We start from the raw sequence: 11,835 nt of genomic DNA, 5'->3' as shown, positions 1-11,835 counted from the left end.
TTCCGGGGGGTTTTTTTTTTTTTTTTTTTTTTTTTTCTTGAGACGGAGTCTTGCTCTGTCACCTGAGCTGGAGTGCAGTGGCCGGATCTCAGCTCACTGCAAGCTCCGCCTCCCGGGTTTACGCCATTCTCCTGCCTCAGCCTCTGGATAGCTGGGACTACAGGCGCCCGCCACTTCGCCCGGCTAGTTTTTTGTATTTTTAGTAGAGACGGGGTTTCACCGTGTTAGCCAGGATGGTCTCGATCTCCTGACCTCATGATCCGCCCGTCTTGGCCTCCCAAAGTGCTGGGATTACAGGCTTGAGCCACCGCGCCCGGCCCCTGGGGTGTTTTTTTTGTTTGTTTTGGAGACAGAGTTTTGAGTTTTGTTCTTGTTGTTCTTGTTGCCCAGGCTGGAGTGCAGTGGCACGATCTCGGCTCACTGCAACCTCCACCTCCCAGGTTCAGGCGATTCTCCTGCCTCAGCCTCCCAAGTAGCTGGGATTACAGGCATGCACCACCATGCCTGGCTAATTTATATATATATATTTTTAGTAGAGACGGGATTTCACCATGTTGATCAGGCTGGATGGTCTCAAACTCCTGATCTCGAGTGACCCACGAGCCTCGGCCTCCGAAAGTGCTGGGATTACAGGCATGAGACACTGCACCCAGCCTTTTTTTTTTTTTTTTTGAGACAGGGTCTTGCTCTTTTGCCCAGGCTGGAGTGCAGTGGTGCCATCTTGGCTCACTGCAACCTCCGCCTCCCAGGTTCAAGCAATCCTCCCACCCCAACCTCCCTAGTAGCTGGAGCTACAGGCATGCACCACCATACCCAGCTAATTTTTGTATATTTAGTAGAGACGGAATTTCACCACATTGGCCGTGAACTCCTGGCCTCAGATGATCCACCCGCCTTGGAGTCCCAAAGTGCTGGGATTACAGGACTGAGCCACCGTGCCTGGTCCTGGGTTGCTTTTTGATGGAGATGATTAATGACTTCAGTCCCATGTGCGCCATTGAGTTCCTCTTGCAGCTGGGCTCTGTCTGATTTCAGGCAGTACAGAGGATCTGGGACACATGCTATCCCATGTCCTTGAGGTAGTGCCATCAGCCGAGGGTGGGGAGGGGACTGGAGGGCCCTGGGGTGCAAGAGCTGGATCCAGCAAGGCCTTCAACAGTGTCTCAGGGAAATTAGCTGGGCACAGTGTCAGGCGCCTGTAGTCCCAGGTACTTGGGAGGCTAAGGCAGGAGAATGGCGTGAACCTGGGAGGCAGAGCTTGCAGTGAGCCGAGATTGTGCCACTAGACTCCAGCCTGGGCGACAGAGCGAGACTCCAGCTCAAAAAAAAAAAAAAAAAAAAACCCAGGAGACAAGAGGTGGTGGCTCATGCCTGTAATCCTAGCACTTTGGGAGGCCAAGGCATGAGGATTGCTTGAGGCCAGGAGTTCAAGACCAGCCTGGGAAACATAGTGAGACCCCTTCTCTAAAAATTGTTTAAAAAGTAGCTGGGCATGGTGGCACAGGCCTGTAGTCCCAGCTACTCAGGAGGCTGAGGTGGGAGAATTGCTTGAGCCCAGGAGTTAGAGGCTACAGTGAGCTATGGTCGCTCCACTGCATTCCAGCCTCTGGGGCAGAGCAAGACCCTGTCTTAAAAATAAAACACCTGGCTGGGTGCGGTGGCTCATGCCTGTAATCCCAGCACGTTGGGAGGCCGAGGTGGGCAGATCACGAGGTCAGGAGATCGAGACTATCCTGGCTAACACTGTGAAACCCTGTCTCTACTAAAAATACAAAAAATTAGCCGGGCATGGTGGCGGGCGCCTGTAGTCCCAGCTACTTGGGAGGCTGAGGCAGGAGAATGGCGTGAACCCAGGAGGCGAAGCTTGCAGTGAGCTGAGATTGTGCCACTGCACTCCAGCCTGGGCGACAGAGCAAGACTCCGTCTCAAAAAAATAATAATAAAAATAAATAAATAAAATACCTTTTCTGAAACATTTTTTGTAAGATAAAAAAAGAGAAAAAGAAAAAGAAAGGAAGGAAAGAAGAAAGGAAGGAAGGAAAGAAAGAAGGAAGAAAAGAAAAAAGAAAATTTTTAAAAGGTTGGGTATGGTGGCTCATGCCTGTAATCCCAGCACTTTAGGAGGCCAATTGCTTGAGCTCAGGAGTTAGAGAGCAGCCTAGGCAACATGATGAAACCCCGTCTTTACAAAAAATACAAAAATTAGCCAGGTGTGGTGGTGCACGCCTGTAATCCCAGCTACTTGGGAGGCTGCAGCAGGAGAATCGCTTGAACCCAGGAAGCGGAGGTTGCAGTGAGCTGAGATCGTGCCACTGCACTCCAGCCTGGGCAACTAGAGCGAAACTCTGTCTCAAAAAAAAAAAAATTTCCTTTTAGAGACAGGATCTCACTGTGTTGTTCCCTGAAACTTCAAACTCCTGGGCTCAGGCAGTCCTCCTGCCTCAGCCTTCCGAGCTGCTAGTGGAGTCTGTGAGAAACATGGTGACCCGGTCAATACCCATGCCCCAGGCAGCTGTAGGGGACAGCCTGTATTCCATGGCGGCACAGAAGTTTTCATCTATGAACATGGCCTCATCATCACCTGCGACCTGTTCTTCAAAAAGCTGCTGCTGCTGCATAGGATCATTTAGATCAGTGTAGGCATTGCTTATTGCTTTCTTTACCACAAATAGCTTAAAGCGCTGGGTCCGACCTTCTTTAGAGTGGTGCCATTTAGCTAAAGGGCTCATTATCTGGGGGTGATCACAGATGAATGTAGAATTGATGCAAATCACTTCCAGGAACTCACCCACAAGCTCGTCAAGGAGCCTGGCTGTGGTCCTAGGTGGAGGGCATGCAATAGCGTTGCACACAGATATCATCAAGAATTTTGCCAGTTGCTTCAGTTTCAAAGAGGTTACTTTCTGCAGCTTCACCCCCAGGGCTTTCTCAAGCTCTTCTATCATGCTGATCCTCTGGAAGAGTAGGGTGAAGTCAATATTGCAGGCTTATCCCTCTGGGACATCTGGATAGTAGGTGACCTTGTAACTACCTGTATTATGCTTCACCATCCCTGGAACCATCTTCCCTGTGATTTACATGAGATTATGATAGTCTGCATAGGCCATGCAGAACCCAGGGGTGCTGAACTCAGGATTTTACGTCAAGTCAATTCCTTCATTCCAGAACTGGAATGCAATTTCATAAACCTGGTCAATGTCACCACCCACTAGCATCTTATGGTAGAGTTCTGGAGCAGTTCATGTCCAGCTTGTTGTGATAAGTGATGAAAGGCTTGGTCATAGCTCCCCCTGGGATGATGTTCATTCATGGGAGTTTCAATCTCTAGGAATCCCAGCTCATCCAATAAATTTTTTTTTTTTTTTTTTTTTGAGATGGAGTTTTGCTCTTACTGCTCCGGCTGGAGTATAGCAGTGTAATCTCGGCCCACTGCAACCTCCACCTCCTGGGTTCAAGCAATTCTCCTGCTTCAGCCTCCTGAGTAGCTAGGATTGTGGGCGCCTGCCACCACGCCTATCTAATTTTTGTATTTTTAGTAGAGGTGGGGTTTCACCATGTTGTCCAGACTGGTCTTGAACTTCTGACCTCAGGCGATCTGCCTGCCTTGGCCTCTCAAGGTGCTGGGATTACAGGCGTGAGCCACTATGCCTGGCCTAAGAAACTTATTATACATGTGATGATCTTATAGCAGATGATAAATTTCTGCCTCACAAAGTCATTCAGGATCAAGTCCAAGTATCTCTGATCATACCTTGTTTCCTTGTCTTTGAGGCCAAAGTGAAGATGAGGTAATATATGCAAGCAAGGCCACAGCAGTGTGATCTCATAGGGAATGAAGCTCCGCTCACTCTTCTTTGTTTTTCCCAGGATTCCCCTGATTTCCAATTATGTTTCCCCAACACAGTCTGTTATTAATATGAATTATTCTTCCGATTTATAATTCCTGAATTTGGCCATGACTTACAACTTGACCCCCTCTGCTCCAAGATCATAGAAGTTCATGGCCGGGAACTGTGGCTCACGCCTGTAATCCCAGCACTTTGGGAGGCCAGGGCAGGCAGATCGCCTGAGGTTGGGAGTTTGAGATCAGCCTGACCAACATAGGGAAACTTCGTCTCTACCGAAAATACAAACTGAGCCAGGCGTGGTGGCGCATGCCTGTAATCCCAGCTATTAGGGAGGCTGAGGCAGGAGAATTGCTTAAACCCAGGGAGGAGGAGGTTGCAGTGAGCTGAGATTGTGCCACTGCATTCCAGCCTGGTCAACAAGAGTGAAACTCCATCTCAAAAAAAAAAGAAATCATAGAAGTTCGGCTTTCCTCCAGAAGCTTTTTTGGCATGGCTCCTACCTGCTACCTTAGGCTGGAGATCCCCAGTTTGTAGGTGACAGTATTCTTGGATGAAGTCAGTGAGGGAGATGTCTACATGGATCTTGTTGGGGTATGGATCTTTCCCATTGACCTACCTGACTGCAAATTTTTTCTTTGAGACAGAGGTTCACTCTGTCGCCCAGGCTGGAATACAGTGGCACAGTCTCAGCTCACTGCAACCTCCACCTCCCAGATTCAAGCGATTCTCCTGCCTCAGCCTCCCAAGTAGCTGAAATTACAGGCATGCGCCACCATGCCCAGCTAATTTTTGTATTTTTAGTAGAGATGAGGTTTCAGCATGTTGGCCAGGCTGGCCTCGAACCCCTGACTTCAAGTGATCTGCCCGGCTCAGCACTCCCAAAGTGCTAGGATTACAGGCGTGAACCACCGGGCCTGGCCTTGGCTGTGGATTTTGTAGTACTGATTTGGGTCCAGGCTCTCCTCCTCAGGACCCACACCATTGTCAGTGGTATGGTTGGTGGCAGCAGCAGTGACCTGGGCTTAGCTGTTTCTCACTGAGCTCTTACTGCGTGGCTGCCTTCTCTGCCACTTTCTTCTTGGCTTTCAGGTATCTCTTCAGCTTGTTCTTGCTCAGTTTTGACTCACCACCATCCACTTTAACCTTGGCCCCTTGTACTGCAGTCATCTTCCCGGAGGGCCTGACCCAAAAGTCTGTTTTTTTTTCTTTCTCTTTTCTTTCTTTTTTTTTTTTTTGAGATGAAGTCTCGCTCTGTTGCTCAGGCTGAAGTACAGTGGCGCAATCTCGGCTCACTGCAACTTCTGCCTCCAGGGTTCAAGAGATTCTCGTACCTCATCCTCCAGAGTAACCAAGGCTACAGGCACCCACACCACTCCTGGCTAAATATTTGCATTTTTAATAGAGACGGGTTTTTATCATGTTGGCCAGGCTGGTCTTGAACTCCGGGCCTCAAGTGATCCTCCCGCATCAGCCTCCCACAGTGCTGGAATATAGGAGTGAGCTGCTGCGCTTGGCCCTGGTTTTTGCTTTTTTTAATGTGGCTGTGTACTTAAGGAACCAGTCTTATTGTGTAGGTGAGAAAACTGAGCAGCTGGTCAGAGGAGGGGTTCCTTCAATCCCTCTACTTTCAGCTGCTGCCTCTAGGAAAGGCCTCAAATTCCTTACATCTTTTTTTTTTTTTTTTTTTTTTGAGACAGATTCTGGCTCTGTCACCCAGGATGGAGTGCAGTGGCGCAATCTCAGCTCACTGCAACCCCCACCTCCTGGGTTCAAGTGATTCCCCTGCCTCAGCCTCCTGGGATTACAGGCACACGCCACCACGCCTGGCTAATTTTTGTATTTTTAGTAGAGACGGGGGTTTCTCCATGTTGGCCAGGCTGGTCTCAAACTCATGACCTCAAGTGATCTGCCCACCTCAGTCTCCCAAAGTGCTGGGATTACAGGTGTGAGCCACTGTGCCCGGCCTCAAATTCCTTACACCTATCAGTTTGGGCATCCTTTCCTGATCACCCACTGGTGCTGGCCATTTGCTGGGGTGTGCAGTGAGGTGGCTGTGAAAGAGATCAAATGAAAAGACTAAAAGGCAGAAATGAAGTCACAGGCAACATCCCGGGCGGTCCCCTGACAGCTCGGGCGGGCCCTGAGCTAGTTAAAGATCGACCGGACCTACCCGATTAGGTTATCTATAGTTCCAGACGTATGTAAGATAAGCGTGTGAAAATCCTGTCCGCTCTGTTCTGTCTAATTACCGGTGTTGCCATATATCTCAGTCCTGGCCCAGTATCAACACATTCCCAACTTCACTGAGCAAACACTACATCATCCCCCATATATCTCAGAACAACCTAGTAGAGCCCCGATAAGGTCACAACCGTTGTATTTTACTAATGCCGTGCGGAAACAAATAGACAAACTGTTAAAAGTATAACTAGAAATATTAACATTGTGATGCTTGATCAAAGAATTCCTTTGTTCCCTCTGTAACCTTACATATCCTGTATACATCGGGCTATAAAAAGCGGGCACATGCATCGTTCGGGGCCCTCTTGGTATGTTGCAGAACGGAGGGACCAAGTTCGAACTTGCATTAAAGATCCTTGGCGCTTGGCTTTGACTCTGGACTCTGGTGGTCTTCTTCGGGGTATAAACGGTCTGGGGATAACAGCTGGATAAGTCTCCAGCTATCACATGTGCTGGCATAAGCACATGGGGGTGGAGGGTGGGCTCTGTAGGGACCCCAGGATCCAGAAGCCAGTGCTGACCAAACATCTACTAGGCAGCATGTGTGATTTCACATTTAACCTCAAATTCAGACTTGCTGTCTCTTTTGCTTAACCTAGTCTGCTCATCCCCGAGGGCTATCAGATCTGTTTCTGCAAAAACACAGTGAAGTCACAGCACACCCTGCCCCGGAGCTCTCTGAGCTTCCTGTTTTTATGCAGAAAGCCTGCCCTCCTGTGAAACTGACCACGTGAGATCTCACTGACTCCGAATCTGGGTGAATCTGAGAAGCTTAGTTAAAAACAACAACGCAAAAGTTTTTTTTTTTTTGGAAACTGTATCTCACTCTGTGGCCCAGGCTGGAGTGCAGTGGTGCCATCGTGGCTCACTGCAGCCTCAAACTTCGGGGCTCAGGTGATCCTCCCACCTCAGCTTCCTGAGTAGCAGGGACTACAGGGTGGGGCCACCACACCCAGCTAATTTTTTTTTTTTTTTTTATAAAGACGAGATTTCACCATGTTGCCCAGGCTGGTCTCAAACTCCGGGTCTCAAGCGATCCTCCCACCTTAGCCTCCCACAGTGTTGGGATTATAAGCATGAGCCACTGTGACCAGACCAAAACACTTTTCATAGGGAAAATTGCAAATACATGAGAAAGGAGGGAGAAAAGTGTATTAACTCCCATGTAGCCATCACCCAGTTTCAATGATTATCAAATGATGGTCCATCTTATTTCATTTATGCTCTCACTCACCCCTTTCTACAGATTATTTTAAAGCAAATCATAGACACCTATTTCATCCATTTTTAAGTATGCCTCTCTAAAAGGTAAAGGCTCTTTTTAGGCTGGGCGCGTGGCTCATGCCTGAAATCACAGCACTTTGGAAGGCTGAGGTGGATCACCTGAGGTCAGGAGTTGGAGACCAGCCTGACTAACATGGCGAACCCCATCTCTGCTAAAAATACAAAAATTGGCTGGGTGTTGTGGAGGGTGCCTATAATCCCAGCTACTCGGCAGTCTGAGACAGGAGAACTGCTTGAACCCAGGAGGCAGAGATTGCAGTGAGCTGAGATTGTGCCACTGCACCCAGCCTGGGGGACAGAGAAAGACTCTGTCTCTAAATAAATAAATAAATGGTAATGGCTCCTTTTTAAAGACAACTACAAGCCAGATGCACTGGGCCATTCCTGTAGTCGTAGCTACTGGGGAGGCTGAAACAGGAGGATTGCTTGAGCCCAGGAGTTTGAGGCCAGCCTGGGCAACATAATAAAACCCTGTTTCTGAAAAATAAAATAAATAAATAAAAGGCAATTACCATACCATTATGGCCCTTATAAAAGTTAACAGTACTTTTCTTTTAAAATTTGTAGAGACAGGGTCTTGTTTTGTTCCCCAGGCTGGTCTCAAACTCCTGGGCTCAAGCAATCCTCCCACTTTGGCCTCTGAAAGTGCTGGGATTACAGGCATGAGCCCCCACACCCAGCCACCTTTTTTTTTTTTTTTGAGATTACAGGTGTGAGCCACCACACCTGGCCGGGATCACTCTTTTTTAAGAGCCCCAGATGAGTCTATTTGTTTCAGGTTCAGGAACTGCCAACCTATCCAGTCCATCCAGGAACCACAAATCTGCTTCAGTCGCACCACAGATGAGAGACTCTGGGGGGTTAATGGAGACTGTCACGGGGGACTTTCTGGGAGCCCAGGGCCTATGTCTCCTTCCTCTAACCCAAGTTAGGGAAACCTATGAGGACCTTTCCTGGCCTCCACGGTATGCATGTTGGGGGGAGGAGCAACAGTCTTGCTGCTGGGACCCCTAACGACAAGTAAGTTGCTGACAGTGCCACCTTTTTCTGGGCCGCTGATACACGTGGACTTGGGACAAACGTCATGGTGTTTCTTCTCTGCTGATAGCTCCTCCACCCCCAATCCCCAGCACCAGCTGTCCCAAATGCAGAGAGAGACAGTCTCCCTGGTAACAGCCAGCACCTCACTACCATGGCACACAGCAGTCAGAGGGATCTTTTTAGCATCTACATCAGATTACTTCCCTACCTTATTCAGATTCCTCCATGACTTCCCATTATATTTAAAACAAGATCCACTCTCCTTACCATGGCTGGCAAGGCCCGCTATGGTCTGGCCCATGCTTGCTTGCTTCCTTCCTTCCTTCTCCAACCACCGGTTTTTTTTTTTTTTTTTTTTTTTTGAGAGAAGTCTCGCTGTTGTCCCTCAGGCTTGAGTGCAATGGCTCGATCTCAGCTCACTGCAACCTTCGCCTCCCGGGTTCAAGTGATTCTCCTGCCTCTGCCTCCCAAGTAGCTGGGATTAAGGCACCTGCCAACACACCTGACTAATTTCTGTATTTTTTAATAGAGATGGGGTTTCACCATGTTGGCCAGGATGGTCTCAAACGCCTGACCTCAGGTGATCCACCCTCCTTGGCCTCCCAAAGTCTCACTCTGTTGCCCAGGCTGAAGTGCAGTGGCAGGATCATGGCTCATTGCAGACTATACCTCCTAGGCTCAAGCAGTCCTCCTACCTCAGCCTCCTGAGTAGCTGGGGACCACAAGCATGCACCACCACACCCAGCTGATTTTTTGATTTTTTGTAGAAAGGGTACCTCCCTGTGTTGCCAGGCTGGTCTCAAACTCCTGGGCTCAAGCGACCCTCCCTCTTGGCCTCCCAGCAACCACATCTTTAAGTCTCCTCTATCTTTCCTCCCTGGCCACACTGGCCTTTCTGCTGGCCCTCAAATTGGTCAGTCTTGTAGGCTGGGTGTGTTGGCTCGCACCTGTAATCCTAGCACCCTGGGAGGCCAAGGTGGGCAGATCAGCTGAGGTCTGGAGTTTAAGATCAGCCTGACCAACATAGTGAAACCCCATCTTTACTAAAAACACAAAAATTAGCCGAGTGTGGTGGCATGTGCCTCTAGTCCCAGCTACTCGGGAGGCTGAAGCAGGTGAATCACTTGAACCATAGAGGCAGAGGTTGCAGCGAGCCAAGATTGCACCATTGTACTCCATCCTGGGAGACAGAGTGAGACCCCACCTCAAAACAAAAACAAAAACAAAACAACAACAACAACAAAAACCGATTAGTCTCACTCTTTTTTTTTTTTTTTTTTTGAGACAGAGTCTCGCTCTGTTGCCCAGGCTGGAGTGCAGTGGCGCGATCTTGGCTCGCTGCAAGCTCCGCCTCCCGGGTTCACGCCATTCTCCTGCCTCAGCCTCCCTCCTGCCTCAGTCCCAGTCCTCAGCTGGGACTACAGGTGCCCGCCACCACACCCGGCTAATTTTTTGTATTTTTAGTAGAGATGGAGTTTCACCATGTTAGCCAGGATGGTCTCGGTCTCCTGACCTCATGATCTGCCCACCTCGGCCTCCCAAAGTGCTGGGATTACAGGCTTGAGCTATTGCACCTGGTCAATCAGTCTCATTCTTACCATTATACTTGAAATTTCCTCCAGTAATGCTCTCCCTTCGACTCCTCACATGACTCCCTCACATCTCAGCCACAGTGTCATCATCTCAGAGAAGCCTTCCCTGACCACCTTGTGTAACACAGTACACCTCATCACTGTATTCGCTTATCCAGTTTCATTTTTCTTTATAGCAGTTACAGTTATCTAAAATTATATTGTTTGGGGAGGCTGAGGCGGGAGAATGGTGTGAACCTGGGAGGCGGAGCTTGCAGTGAGCCGAGATGGCGCCACTCCACCCTGGGCGACAGAGTGAGACTCCATCTCAAACAACAACAACAACAACAAAGCATTATATTGTTTGTTTGTCTCTATAAACAAATTATATTGTTTGTGGGTGCCTTGAGGGGAGGGGTTTCTCATTCACCAGTATATCTCAAGCAACCAGCACAGTGGCTGGTATGTAAGAGGTGCTCAATAGGCTGGGTGTGGTGGTCATGTCTGTAATCCCAGCACTTTGGGAGGCTGAGGCCGAGGAGGATGGATCGCCTGAGGTTAGGAGTTTGAGACCAGCTTGACCGATATGGTGAAACCCCATCTCTACTAAAAATACAAAAATTAGCTGGGCTTAGTGGCGTGCCTCTGTAGTCCCTGCTACTCAGGAGGCTGAGGCAGGAGAATCGCTTGAACTCGGAAGGCAGAGGTTGCGGTGAGCCAAGATCGCACCACTGCTCTCCAGCCTGGGCAACAGGAGAGAAAACTCCGTCTCTACAAAAAAAAAAAAAAGTGCCCAATAAATACTTGTTGAATAAACGAATGGATGGACGGGTGGATTGATAGATTGAACAGCATCTTCTTAGTCATTTCCTCTTTCTTTTAACACTCAAACACACACACACACAGAGACACGGAAAGACTGACTGGGCTCTACATTTTTTTGGCTTTTCTTTTTTTATTTTTTTCTTTTTTGAGACGAGGTCTCGTTGTGCCACCCAGTCACCCAGACTGCTGAAATGCAGTGGTGTGATCGTAGCTTACTGCAGCCTTCAACTCCTGGCTTTAAGCGATCCTCATGCCTCATCCCCCCCAAGTGGCTAGGACTACAGGTGCACACCACCATACCTATTTTTACTTTTGTAGAGACAGGATCTCACTAGTTGCCCAAGCTCATCTTGAACTCCTGCCTTCAAGCAATTCTCCTCCCTCGGCCTCCCAAAGTATTGGGATTACAGGTGTGAGCCACTGTGGCCGTCCAGGTTCTGTGTTTCTTTTTTTACATTTTTATTTATTTGGGAGGCTGAGGCAGATGTGTCATTTGAGCCCAGAAGTTCAACACCAGCCTGGACAACATGGCAAGACCCCATCTTTTTTTTTTTTTGAGATGGAGTCTAGCTCTGTTGCCCAGGCTGGGGTGCAGTGGCCGGATCTCAGCTCACTGCAAGCTCCGCCTCCCAGGTTTGCGCCATTCTCCTGCCTCAGCCTCCCGTGTAGCTGGGACTATAGGCGCCCGCCACCTTGCCCGGCTAGTTTTTTTTTTTGTATTTTTTAGTGGAGACGGGGTTTCACCGTGTTAGCCAGGATGGTCTCGATCTCCTGACCTCGTGATCCACCCGTCTCGGCCTCCCAAAGTGCTGGGATTACAGGCTTGAGCCACCGCGCCCGGCGTTTTTTTTTTTTTAATAAGACGGAGTCTCACTCTGTCGCCCAGGCTGGAGTGCGGTGGCGTAATCTCGGCTTACTGCAACCTTCGCCTCCCAGGTTCAAGCGATTCTCCTGCCTCAGGTTCCTGAGTAGCTGGGATTACAAGGGCCCACCACCATGCTCCGTAATTTTTTTTTTTTTTTTTT

The 11,835-nt window shown here is 49.0% G+C and overlaps 1 protein-coding gene and 1 pseudogene across 1 annotated transcript in view; both read right to left on the bottom strand.

Moving 5' to 3' along the window:
• The window catches only part of DPEP2 (dipeptidase 2), a 28,835-nt gene that overhangs the window by 12,840 nt on the left and 4,160 nt on the right, over positions 1 to 11,835 (bottom strand). The window lies entirely within an intron of this gene.
• Positions 2,442 to 5,034, bottom strand: LOC108515355 (lysine--tRNA ligase-like; annotated as a pseudogene).

Source organism: Rhinopithecus bieti, unplaced genomic scaffold (assembly GCF_001698545.2).
Source record: "Rhinopithecus bieti isolate Rb0 unplaced genomic scaffold, ASM169854v2 scaffold_34281, whole genome shotgun sequence".
NCBI classification, from domain to species: Eukaryota; Metazoa; Chordata; class Mammalia; order Primates; family Cercopithecidae; genus Rhinopithecus; species Rhinopithecus bieti.
The sequence above is the reverse complement of the archived record's forward strand: the minus strand, read 5'-3'. Positions and strand labels throughout refer to the sequence as shown.